This window comes from Acanthopagrus latus, chromosome 11, assembly GCF_904848185.1.
Source record: "Acanthopagrus latus isolate v.2019 chromosome 11, fAcaLat1.1, whole genome shotgun sequence".
In the NCBI taxonomy this organism is placed as follows: Eukaryota; Metazoa; Chordata; class Actinopteri; order Spariformes; family Sparidae; genus Acanthopagrus; species Acanthopagrus latus.
This window is the reverse complement of record NC_051049.1, coordinates 2,802,102-2,816,169: the sequence shown is the minus strand read 5'-3', so window position 1 is coordinate 2,816,169 and position 14,068 is coordinate 2,802,102. Positions and strand designations below refer to the sequence as shown.

Here is a 14,068-nt window from a genome sequence, read left to right as displayed (position 1 = left end):
GGTGTTTCTTCTTTTATATATCAAAAAAGAAATCAATGGAATTTCATGAAAGCTTTCTTGTTTCCTGACATGATATACATGGAGTTTTCACCACTGAAACAAAGAGGAGCTGTAATGGCGTAACAAACACTGCTGGGATGAAAACATGGCTGCAGGCTTTCTTTGAGAAACGGGAAATGCATGTCTTTGTTCAGCGAGAAGTACTACATGAGTTAATGTTGAAATATACAAGCTCAAAGCAAATAAGGTATTGATTTGAATCCAAGAACACAAGTCAGATATGAAAGAACAGGTATAACAAGCCAGTCTTCAAACCGTGAATATATTAAATAACAGCTCTGGTGTGTTCCTGTTCAACCGCAGTAACAACAGCAAGATTTATGAAGACTGGCAGGAGGACAGGATGGATCACCTGACATCACAGAATCTGCATTTACATTTTAATCACGTGGTCAGCTTGGATAGATGAAGACCAATCAGAGAGGAGCAGTTGACACCAGCATGACTTGAGATGGATCTTTTTGAATTTATAGATATATTTCATTTTAAATTTCTAATTAATTCATAGCTTTACAGTTAATTATCTGTAATAAAATGCAAAGTGCAGATCACTGGGGACACAACCGTTTTTTTTTTTTCTTTTGCACTCGTTTTCTTTTTGATCTCCTTGATTAAAATAAAATAAACAACAATCTACTTTTGGAGCGCCTGAGCAGGACCGCCAGTAGATAACGAGACGTATTTCTCCATTGTGCGGAGAAAAAAACCAACAAGCGCGGCTGTTTAATAATTTGCTGCAATAAAGCAAGAGTTATTACCCTGTAGAGCCACTTAAAGTGTGGATCCGCTAAATATAACACCGACACACTCATTTTGGAGAGAAACATACTGTATCTAAATCTACATCTGCTAATAAAACTTACAGTAGGTTGGCGGTGATGACAAAGAGTCACATGCCAGCATTTTGTTTCTCATAGCAAAGCAATATGAAAAAGGTAAATACAATTAAACATATTTTACTGCATTAAATCAACTATCAAAATCCTTTTTCAGTTGGCCCAAACAGATCACATAAAAAAACACAAAAAGACACAATAGAGATTCTTCACTCGATCAGTTTCTGACTAACTTTACATTTAACCACTGCATCACATTCTTAACTGAATTAAAAGGCCGTTTAAAATTACAGTCCACCACTAATGTCTGATGGATCAGCTTACAGGAAGACATAATGCTTCATGATGTACTTTATCACCCCGCATAAACCGTTACGTAGACTTTACAACTGAAATTCAGTTTTGACCAAAGATCTTTTACGATGTGATGAACTTGTAATAATAACTGATGTCTCAACAAATCCCCTGAAATGCAACATAAATTCACATTATTGTAAGTGTAGGCTGTCATGGGTGTTAATGTAACAAAGTGTATGCTGCTCTAAAGATGTTACAGACAACATTTCAACTAAATTAAACTGCAAAGTCATGTGTTTTTTTTTTGTGATTTGTGTAACTTGGAGCTCAGCAGATGCAGCAGGTCAGAGCGGGACAGATGTTTGAGTCGTTATTTTGCTTTTCCTCTTTGTTTTCTCTCCCCTGAATAAATCTGGCAGCCCCAAGTTGTAATAATGAGGAAACGGTAACACAGTAAGGCAACAGTTAATTAAAATGCAAACATTCATTCATGCTTTAAACCTCTGGTTCTTAAAATTGGCCTGATATACTGTAATACATAAGCAAGTACTGCATACACATCGACGCCTGAGTCCTTACCAGGAGTCATATAATCAGTCATACCTCTCTCTCTCTCTCTCTCTCTCCATACCAGCGTGAATCCAGTCCCACCTCCATCTACCCTCCTGTCCTCCATCTTCCTCCCTTGTCCAATTAAACCTCTCAGGTACTCCTGGTCAATGCGGCTGCATAAAGATCCGGTGCTCGCAAAGGCATGAATGTTCTGACAAGAACAGGCACCTAAAGTATACCCACAGGAGAGCTCTGGTCTTTTAGAGCAATTTCATGTCCAGCACCCCCCCTCCGCTACAACCACTCCTCCCATCACCACCTCCCTCTCCCTCTGATTTCCATACTAAAAGCTCCATTACCTGCCGCAGGCGTCCGGGGAGTCCCCCACACCCACCGATCCCACCCATGAACCCCCTCGCTCACACACTTCCTTCCCTGTCCTCTTTCCTTGCGTTCCTTATTCTCACCGCTGTCCCACTCTGTGACTAAATGGAGTGCTCATTACGCAGCATCAGTCAGCACTGCAGTTCATTTCCACAGGGATGCATTCAGGCCACATGCACAGAGGCGCTCAGAGCAATCCCTCAGAGGAGCTTCGAGCTCTTGTAATAAGATGCAGAAAGGGATGATGTCATCACTTCTCTGTGAATATATTCTGCACGTTTTTGGCTTCAAGGTGAAAAATAGTATTATGTGCTGTAAATTCCTTGGTTTGAATTATAAAAGCCAATTAGAAAACATTGAGAGATAGTTTAATTGTACTTTAAGCGCACTAATCCCAACAACAGAGTTAAGTCATTCTCCTAAATCTGCTGCTAAGCGTTTTCATTTTGAAAAGAAATACAACTTTGAATTAATTCCAGTCACTTCTACTCTGCAACTCTTGTGTTCACTGTTAAAGTTATTCCAGAAGTCTCTTAACATTCCCACAGCAATCAATACATCAAATGCTCTGACAAATAAAAATGAAAGAAAATCCACTGACGGTGGCTCTTGAAGGCCTTTAATAAACCATCCAGTCGTTTAGTTCGGCTCACATGGAAACACTGGACAGGCCACCTGTCTGCACACCTGTGTACTGTACCTGCCCACCTGCACACACTCTGCCTGTGCAGCCTGCTCATCCCACATAGCTAACTAGTCACGCAAGAATGGAAGAGAGAGAGTACATTCATCTTACGTGATGAGGTAGTTGGATTTCTTCAGCGATGACAAAGGTACGCAGCCCCTGAGTGTGTTGCTCAGCAGGTAGCTAACACTGTAGCACTCAGCACACAGCCCCTGAATCAGCGGCAGTGGTAATGACAGACTGTCGTTGAGCTGCTAGCCAATTAGCACAAAGGAAACCCTGAAGGTGACCCCTTGTTCAGTGGCTAATGTTACCACAAACCAACCAGCCACAGAGCCAAGCTATCCCAGTTAGCATACAGCACACACCTAACACTGCATTAACATTCTTACAATTAAAACACCTGCAGTGAAGGAGGAGACCATAGACAGCCTCACTGCTTTGTTTAGTGCTAATTGAAACATTGCGACATTAAATATGTTAGCACTGCATGTTTACAGTTTACTTGAAAGCACATTAGCATGCAGGCATTAGCTTTTAGCTGAAGTGTTGCACAGAGCTGCTAGCACGGCTGTAGACTTGTGAAGGAGAAGCAAATATAATTCCTCTAAATATGAGCCCGACCGACAGTGTGTGCAAGATTCACACAAACTGTACTGTACAGTGAGTCATCATTACTGTACTGTTCTACACAGATCGTTCATGACAATAGCAGTAGGAAATCTCTAATGTCTTTGATTGCATAATACACGATGATATGAACTGATATGACTGTTATGAGATGCGTTTACTGTATATATGACAGCAGCTGAGATTGCTATTATAGTAACCACAATGCAAACATAGGGTTTATAATGGATTTATACTGTAATGGAATACAGACTTCTCTGAATAGTGCTTAATGCAAAAGTGCGCAGATATAAAAAGGTTTGTTAATGTATTGTGATGTATTCAATCATGCACACATGTGCTTCACACATTATTCACCACTTCACACTTCACACTGACTCCCCCACAAACAACTACAGTACATTTGCATCCACGCACCCTCGCCGACACCCAGCGACAGGCACGTCCCTCGGCTGACTTTTTAATTGAGTTCATTCCCTTTCTATTCCCTTTCCCACTGCCTTATTTATTTATTTATTTATTTATTTATTTATTTGTGTGTTTCTTGATTAAAGCCTAATCTTGTGGAAGCAACAGCAGCCATCTACAAGAAAGATTTTAATTGATTCAATTTAGCTGCAGTGCAGGGATGGGCTGGCAATCACAAAGAGCGAGGCAGGAAGAATGATTGGGTCCGCCAACAGTGGTCGGGCTCTCCCTGCTTCTCCGTCTCGCTCACACAGACACACACATCAGTACTCTGAAGCATACATGCTGCGATACAAGAACCATAAAGAAAAAATAAATCATTCAAGTTCTGTAATTTTACTCCATTCTTAATTCTATTCAGTTACATGCAAAAGCTCAGAGGGAGTGGCTGCAGGTTTGAACTCACTTACATTTCACGGCTGCTGCTCTCTTAGCCTTGGCAGCAGTATAGAAGACAATGATGTTTTACAGATTTACTGACACTGAGTTCTTAGCAGTGAGTAGATGTGGTAGTAAAGCTGCTCTAGATAATAAGATACTGCCTACATGCATGGAGTCATCCATCCACTGCTGACGCTCACATCCTATCTGTGTGAAGCACTTTACCTCCGCCGGTGCAACCTCTGAAATGTAATTTCAAATAACATGTTTGTGTTGGCGCCATAATGAAGGCCACCTCGTAATGGTACGGTAGGAACACGAGCATCATATAGTTTTGCCTTTTTATCATCATAATGAGTGTCATCGGCTGTAATCCAAGAGTACAGCACTGTGAGACAAAACAGGCTGATAAGAACTAAGAATGTTGTGATACTGCACAGTAATGTGTCAGGTTGAACCGAATGAGGACTGAAGCTGCTGCAAAGACACCAAAACAAAAAGCAGAAGACTAAAACAGATGTTCTGTAGGATGGTTGAGCAATGGAAACTAAGAGAAAAGGTCATCTCTTGAGTCCAAAAAGATTTAGCCAGCGAGTTGTAGGCGAGAGTTGGTGTGGTGAAACTGCTGAATAACTATTGAAACACCTGCTGCAATTACTTGTAAGCCTGCAACCTCTGAATAATTATCATCTGTATTTATCACAAACATTCCCACAGTGTGCAAAGTTGTGAAACTGATTCTCTGCATTCAACCCAGTTTAAAGCCAGTGCCTTGATCGGGCCCTGACTGGAGAATTAACCTGAAATGTTTTTGGTGGTGGGGATAGCAGAGCAAACATGAGGAAAACATGCAAAATCTTCACAGAAAGGCTCTGACTAGGATGAGAACCCGGGAGCTTCTTGCTGTGACAATCCTGCTTTGATTAGAAGGCACTAAAATGTCTTAAGTCTAATTTTTAACCCAAACGCAAACCTAACCATTGTCCTGATGGATACACTTACACTTTCCTACAATTCAGAGGAGGCTACAATACAGTATATCATTGAGTTTTTGGAGTATATAGTTAACGATAAAGAATATTATAGATCCACGATGACACTGACTGAAGGGCAGGATGGAGAAAATGGGTGCAATAACACATTCATCTGCTGTTTGAGCACCACGGACAGAGCCGTGGATTCATCAACACACAGCACTGTTAGCTCACTGATATTTCAGAGCACAGTCAAGGATCAATGAATCAGGCAGGCTACACGAACACATTTGTTCTGCTCCTGCACTCTCTCGTCGACTCGAGGATGGAGAGGGAGGATGGTAGGTGAACAAAGTGGGATGCAGTTTGGTCATTTGGCGTCACATCCCGCCTATTGGACAAGGTTGTGCCAAAACTGGCTCTGACAGAAACATCCAGTCTAAAGAGGAGAGGGCTGTAAACTACCCTCCTTTGTTCCAGTTACTGTTCTCCTATCAGGGCTTGTTCATATGATGATGCATTTGCATCAAAAGAAGATGATGTGATATTAAAACTTTAGCAAAGCAATTACAAGATTTTTTTCACCTGTAACTTTGTTATTAATTATTTTCTGTTATACAAATAACAAGGAGGCTCTGATGGAGAAAACACAACAATTAAGTAGTCAGGTAATTTTTCAAAAGTGCAGTCTTGAGTTTAATTTCTCCAACATACCACAAAACAAACACAACTTACTGAGAAAAGAAAAACCCATGAATCAACAAAACTAAATCAAGACAAGGTGTATTAAAATTTAACATGATGTCAAAACTCACATTACAATTTAAAAGATGAAGTAAGTCAGTCAGTCTTTCATATCGATGGTGACGTGCTGTAAATGTTTAGTTCCATCTGCCTTCATTCAGCTCTGTGAGACCAGACACGCTCCACTTTCCTCCCCCGTGCAGGATAGATCATATGTGTCTGTGTCTCAGGTTTGGCTAAAAGCCACCATCCGTGATCACTGAGACTGTGATACGGCCGCTCGGCCTCTAAGCTCCCTGGGATGACAATATTAAGGTGAACCCTGATCCAGGAATCCAGCTTTTATCCCCGCTATCTCTGTTGAACCACAGACAACGCCAGACGAAGAGAAAGATGGGATTTTTTTTTTTTTTTAATACTTCTTTCTCCACACACATCTATTTTTCACAGTCATGGTCTGTATGCCATAATCCTCTCTCTGCACTCTCTCTCTTTCACTCTCTGTCCTTTTGACTCTCCATGTCAAGAAAGACTAGAATAGAATAGAAGAGAGAACAACAGTTGAGGAAAAGGGGAGATGGGAAACACCATCGCAGAAGGAGATGCGCCATATTACAGTCAGGGTAACCAAAAGAAGATCGAGGGCTCAGAGAACGAAATGAAGGGATGTTCGAGGGGAAGATGAAAAACAACATAAAGTTTGAGAATGTAGCTAGATAAACAAGCACATGGAGAACAAGACACGGAAGCTGGAAGCGGTAGAGATGAACACTGGAAGACAGAACCCTCCGCTGTGTTTTCCTAATGACTGATGAGTTGTGGATATTTGTCCTGTTTCAGTCCCTGCAGACAAACGTCTGAGGTGGCTGCGTTAAACTGCCTATAGATCTGAATTCAACTCAGAATGTCAAACCTGATCATTACATGGATTAGTATTCCCCCAGCGTACGATGGGAGATTGTTAGATAGAGTGCCTTCCATGTATCCATTTGAATATTCAATTAAGAAACAGTGGCGACAGTTTTATCGATTCAAATATTTAATCACGATTGTTCATAGTTAACTCGAGATTAACTGCACATTTGGTACCTGTTCTAAATGTACCTTAAAGAGATATGTTTCATGTTTACCTCGATGGTACCACATGCTCAGTCCCCAGCCACAACATGTGTGTCTCACACTGTGTTTACCTTGTGAGTGAACACTGAACAAAGGTGCAAACGTGCAGTCATGACACTTTGCAGCTGTGCAGTTAAGATCAAAATAAAATCTCTAAAGTTCAAAGATGGGTATGTTCCCACCCAGGAGTCCTGAGTATAGTCCTGAATACTGAGTAATAATATAATAATGACTACTAAGTACTGATGGGCCGGAACATCAACATGTTGACGGGCGTCACGGCTGGGGAGATATATGTGACCTTTAAAGTTTGATACAGCGAACAACAGCTGCATATTTTCACATCAAGCACTTACAGAGAGACCTTTTGAATTTAGCTTTGTCTGTTTTATTCACTCCAATATTCACTCAAATAATAGTCTAAATGAAGATGTGCTGACTTTTAGTCACTAATACGAGTTGGGTTCCAAAACCTCCCTTGCTGAGTGAACGCTGGAACCTTTTTAAAAACTCCATTACATTTCTTTTTAAACGCATCGTCCCTGAGCCCGGCAGATAACCTTCATGAAATTACGATATCAGACTTCATAAAGTTTGGGCATCAAACGACTGTTGTTGTCTGAAATTGTTCAATGATTTATCAACAAAAGTAGTTTTTTCTTCTTTTGTTCTCCCGTGACACCTGCTGAGCTATAAAGACATAGAGAAAAATAATGAAAAATATTGATCAGCTATAAGAAATTTCCAGCAGCACGGCTGAATCATTTGTGATGTTCCCACATGCTCACACCATAACTTCCCCATCTTCAGTACACTCCTGCTTATCTCCGCTGCCCTACAGTCTGCAGTTGTCTGCTTAAAACAAATGGTGCAACAACAGCTCCAAATATTTACAGAGCCTCAGTGGCGATACATCTATATCTGCTCCCCCCATACAACAACCCCGAAGACAACAGCACGCCGAGGGCAACCAGCTGGGGAATATGCTGATGAGGCACAAAGCATTTCTCACTGGAAATAATGAATATGGAGCTACAGGATATTCACTCATTCAACCTTTATTTAGACAGCACTGGGGACAAACACGGAGCAAGCTCTCATTTTCAGGTGTGCCCTGTTTGCATGGTGACAGTTAAAAAGTGTGCATCCGTGTTAAAAAGTAGACTATATTATCATATGGATAAATAAAATATGTGACTGAAAAATAACAGAAATATGATGGATGGCGATGTGAAGTTATTCTTTACTAGAATAGACACATGTACAGTGGCACATTGTGACACATAAATGAAAGCTGTTCATGTCTCAACTGTCTGAGCTGAAGGAAACAGCTGCGCTTTCACGCTTTACTGTACAAATATTTGCATTGCACTTTGACCAAACCCAATCAATCGTATGACAGTATAGACTAACTATGATTAATATGCTAAAAATATCCCCCACAAGTTACTTACATGCCAGGTACAATTCCCTGTATAATGATACAATTTGATGTTAAGTAAAAGTCTGTTCCCCCAGTCAAAAATGACTTTATTAATTTTGGTGTAATTTCAAAATAATCACCACAATTGAAAATGATTTATTCACTGTAAATGACGTATCCTGGCCCACCTGCTGTACCTTCACAGCCCATCCTTTGGGAATCACTGGTCTACTGTGTTCACCAGGAAGCTAGCTTGGTCTATTGACTGTTCTGTGCCGGACCAGGAGATTGCAGCTGGGTCGATAGGAGCTTTTCTGGTGTAAAACCACTGCCACTCCTGATGCTGCACGAAACAAGGTTAATAAGGCCTGAGTTTGACAGACAGAGAGTCAGAAACAATGAGCTTATAAATAAAGAAACTCTCAATAAATGATGCAGGAGTGTTCATCATTACAATCGACCCCTTCCACGTCATGCTAAGTCACTTCAATGGTTAACAAATAATATTGATAAGAAACGTTTTAGGATATTAAGATTGCTCTGTATTTGGTCTGTACTAAAAGGGAGTATCGTATCAACCTCTATGTCAGGGTTGTGTTTACAGCTTATTTAACTGTCCCAAAAGTGGCCAAAGAATCTGCTGCTGCAGGTTTTAACTATCCTAAATACAACAACCCAGGACAGAAAACTGTGTTCATGTGTTTGTGTGTGTGCATGCTTGTGTGAGTGTCCACATTTGCATTTGAAAGACGCTACTTATCTTCAGCAGGTAAACTGACGCTGCAGCAGTTAAAGGTCCATTTAAATAATACAGCCACAGAGAGAGAGAGAGAGGGAGAGATAAGGCCTCAGCGCACACCTCCGGCCGGCGATAGATTGGTGTGTGTTGGTGTTTGCCTTGATCATATCCTCGTCATTCAAACTCTGTTGTTGGAATTGTCGCAGCAAATGGGAGGCAAATAAATAAACTGTGCGCTGTGAGCTAATGTGGAACCCATCAGGAATGATTGAATAACGCAGATTATGTTAAGGTAGAAATGATCAAACTGGAGCTTCATCAATGCTCTGCCAGTCCTTCTATATACCAGCTGTTTACACCACACACACACACACACACACACACACACACACACACACACACACACACACACACACACACACACACACACACACACACACACACACACACACACACACACACACACACACACACACAGCAGGTGCTGGTTGACAGGCGGTAAGTCCCAGGTATCTATTAGTATACATATGTTATGGAAAGTGCTATATATACCCCACACACACGCTCTATATCAACTGATATTTCAAACACCCATGTGTAGCAACACCTCACTGTTGAAAACACAACTATCTCTTCCTTTATCCGTTCACCCATCCATTCCTCACTTTCCATCTTGATTATCAAATCTATCCTCTTCCTTTCTGTTCCCCCATCCGGCGCAAATCAAATTATGCTGTCAACTTCAAAAATGAAATGAGCCGCCTTTCATATTTCTTGTTCTGCGCAAACACAAACATGTGTTAATTTGTGCCGCTGTCCTTACAGATTTGCCTGTTAGGGCAAGCTGGTATAGATTACCTCCGTCTGCAGGGTTGAAGGCGGTGAGGGAGTGGGGAGGATTTCTGTGTGTGGGTGTGGATGTGATTAAACTGTTACTCAAGCTATTCCAGCCTTGTGGAGTGAATACGTAATGGCCCATAATTAAGAAAATGTAAAAAAATGATTAGTGATGAAGTGTTTTTCTCAGAAAATGACATTGAAATATCCGTAAATTTGAGGCAGCGGACTGAATGGAAAATCAGACAACTTGACAGAATTAAATAAATGATTAAATGCTTAAATGCAGGACAGAGTTACCTGCTTCTATTAAATTTTCTTTTTACACAGCAGTAATTAATTCAAGAAAGAAATGAGATAAACCTACATACTAATGTTACTAGTTTTAAATACCCCTTCGGAATGGGACACGCAAAACACGGCTTGAAATAAATATTTGGACACACATTTAAACGCTAGGTTGAATGATCTTCTTTTCACGAAGTTACCTCAGTGAATATATGTGTAAAGATGAAACAGCAGCACCAACAACCCTCGACTTAAACCGGCAATCGGCCGATCTGGCACTTTGTTGTTCTTACAGAACGAATGTTACCTTTATGCAGATACAACCGGCCTGGATGATGAGGGAACAGAAACTGACTTTGAGTCTTTTCATGTCATGTGAAGTGTCATTAGTACCAATTACCGGCCCAGCTTGGCTCTTCCAACCCACTCTCTTCTCTGTGTGTCTGCATAGCTCGTTTGGTTGTTTTCGCATTTTGAACAGTCAGTAGTCTCTTATTGTAGGTCTGCATTGTATTTTTATGTTCAGGAACTCAGGAAGACTAGAGACACATCCATGTGCTTCTAACAGGGAGCCTTAAGATAAACTGCCAAGGCGAAAATCGACTTTACCAGTACAGTATGTAGTGCGGATTATCTTTTAAAAATGTGTTGTGTCCAAACTGAGATAGCCTTTAGACCCTGTTAGTGTGGAAGTACAATACACTGACAGCAGCTATTCAGTCAAGTAGATTCACTTTCTTATTTAAGTGCTTCAAGATATTCTGGCTGTGAAATACTGTATTCAGGCACACTTCTCCTTAATCTACTGTTGCTCAGTTTGCAGCTTGTTTGTACATCATCACTTGGATGCTTTCGTCAGAAACTGTCTGCCAAATGATTAACTTTGGAAAGAGAACCCTAATTTATTTCCTTGATGTGAGCAACGTTCGGGTGGCCAGGCTGAAGAGAAAAGAGTGTGACATCTGAAAAAAACAAAAAAGTTGAACTGTCTGCTCTGGCAGCTTCTCCCACCTGGCACACCTAATGAGACGGATCCTTTATTGCTGATTTTTTTGTATAATTACTTTGAGGACGGGGGAAATTACAAAAGCCTCCTCCAGAGAGACAATAAGATTGTGGCAACCTGGCATATGGAAGGTGTCAAGTATGGCAAATGCAGCTGTAACTACAGGTTGAATTGGAAAGTGTCAGCGCGCATTATCGAGATACAAGAATGTAATGTTGAAAGAGCAGACTGGTGTCCAGTCACGGTCACATTTCTACAAGTTGGTTTTCAGTCACGCACAAAAAAAAAATGCAGTATTACAAAAAATACTGCCTGAATAAAACCAGGCACTTGAGTAGCCTTTGACTAAAGTTGATGTGTTTAAGAGGACTACAGAAAGTACGATGTTGCAGTTGAAGTACAGGAAAATCACATTTGGAAAGTTTTCCTATTGACAATGATGCTTTTAGGAAATGAAAAAAGAGACAGAGCTCGACAGAATGACAAGCGGTGAGGAGAAGGGGTGCACACTTCCACAGGCAAAAGGAGATGGTGTGCGACGAGCGTGCGTTTGTTTATGCATGTGTGCATGTGTTGAGTCCTGATGTGAATGGTTAAGCAGCTTCCACTCTGAGCACAGGAACATTATTAGCATATAGGGGAGGACTGCAACCCCCCCACCCCCGGAGAGTGAGAGATGAAAACAGAGTGGCGGAAACCAAACGGAGAGAAAGCAAAGACATTTTAGTGAGAGAACGGAGAGAGAGGAAGAGAAAAAAAAAACAAAGGGTGTGAGAGGTATATGACAATGTGAGAAAAGGAGTCTGGGAGGTGCCGAGAGAGGGAAATAAAGGTGGAAGTCAGAAAAGGGAGGCAGGGTGGAAGAGGGCACTCGGAATGTGGAAGTGGCATCGCAGAAAAGAACATGAGCCCTGCATAGGAAGTGAAGTCAAAGATAGCTCTGACACGTTCAAGTCCTGTAGACAGGTAATAAAATAAAGATGCAGGCACAAAGATGGACGACTAAAAGAATAATGCAGCCGAGATCAAAAGGCTTTAGTGGAGTGAGTGGAGAACATATAGTATTTACTTCTATAAAGGTCTCGTATTGTAGAAAGTGAGCTTTTGTCCTTTATTTTTTTATTACAAAGCAGCTCTACTGTAGGTGCTATATAAAGACGTCATAACGCTAAATCTATAGAGAAATGCTAATGCTAACAACATACTGATAACATGAGAAATCCAGCAGAGAAAAGTGGTACAACTAGCGGTCAGAGTTAGCGACAAACATAACAGTAATGATGGATATGCAAAAAATAATGCTTGAAATTATAAACAAATTATTTCATCTTACTACTTTATCTTATACAAGTCGTAATGCTCAGAATTATATCCCCCAGTAAATGCTGAACACTATGCTGCATTAAGCACTAGCACCTGCCATCCTAATGCCTCTCTATCAGCGCCGGTCCTCAAAACCCCATATAGGTCAGCCTCTAAGAGCATGTTGCTAAAATCTTGAGGCGAGGTGGCTTTCAGATATGCATGTCTTTTATAAGAGCAGCATAAGCGGCTTAGTGCTTTTATAGTGAAGGCACTCAGATGGATTCAGAGCCATGGAGCTGTGCATCAGCAGCCCCCCTGCTACGCCACTGCAAAGAGGAGCGGAGGCAGAACATGCTATCTTACACGAGCTGAATGAGAAACTCCAGGACAAGGTGGGAAAAGAGCGAGAGACAAACGAGGACAGAAGAAATGAATCATCGTGCGAGACTGAAATCGCCCTCTGCAGTTCCTCCCTACATCAGCCAAGAGACGTCAGTGCAATTCATTTGCATTAATCTAGTCTGAATGTGAGCTGGTGAAAAAATCTTGGAAGAAATCTATACCAGAGAGCTGATGATAGGAACGATAACTCAGGTGTTTTATTTACATAGAATTAAGTTGTAATGTTCCCCTTCAGCCAACTTATAGATGTACTGTTAGCACATGATGGCGTGCTTTTATTTTATACTTCAGTTCACTTAATTGCTGTTTGCAATTCATATTTGAAGATGTTTAAACTCTCCACAACATTTTATAAACTAACATTAACTCTAACTTAACAAGCCACAACGCTGAAATGCTGCTTACACCTTGATGCATCCGTGGTAATATCCCATTAAAGGAATAGATTAAAAATAACTGAATTCTGTATTATGCATGTTTTTACTTGTTATACTTAAGGCTAAAACTTCAGGTTAAACAACACTGCAAGTTTTTTAGACTGCGTTTCTGCTTCTTTAACTTAAAGCTGCATTTTCCGTCCACCTGGGAGCAGCAGAGTGGGCTGAGAATACAAAATCTGATATTTTAACACCTTGTAAAGTTGTTATGGATAATTTTTAAAATATAATTTCTGGTAGACACAGTCTGTTTAGGAACGTATTTGTTATGTTTCCATACACATATAAGTGTCCAATATTAACTGTTCACAGTTGGTTAATCTGAGCTTTCAGCTGAAAGCGTCCGGTTGGAGGTGAAGCTAATGATAGCTGAGTGTACAGTCTGCATAAAACAATGAGCAAAAAGGAGCACAAGGTCCAGCACAAGGCGCTGAGGTGTAGATATAGTCAGGTGCTAACTGTTCAAACATCTCAGTATGCACTGAATTCACTGGTCACAAA

At 40.9% G+C, this 14,068-nt stretch overlaps 1 protein-coding gene across 4 annotated transcripts in view; it reads right to left on the bottom strand.

Moving 5' to 3' along the window:
* nlgn1 (neuroligin 1) overlaps positions 1 to 14,068 on the bottom strand; it is a 393,552-nt gene that overhangs the window by 17,666 nt on the left and 361,818 nt on the right. The gene's annotated exons all lie outside the window — the stretch shown is intronic.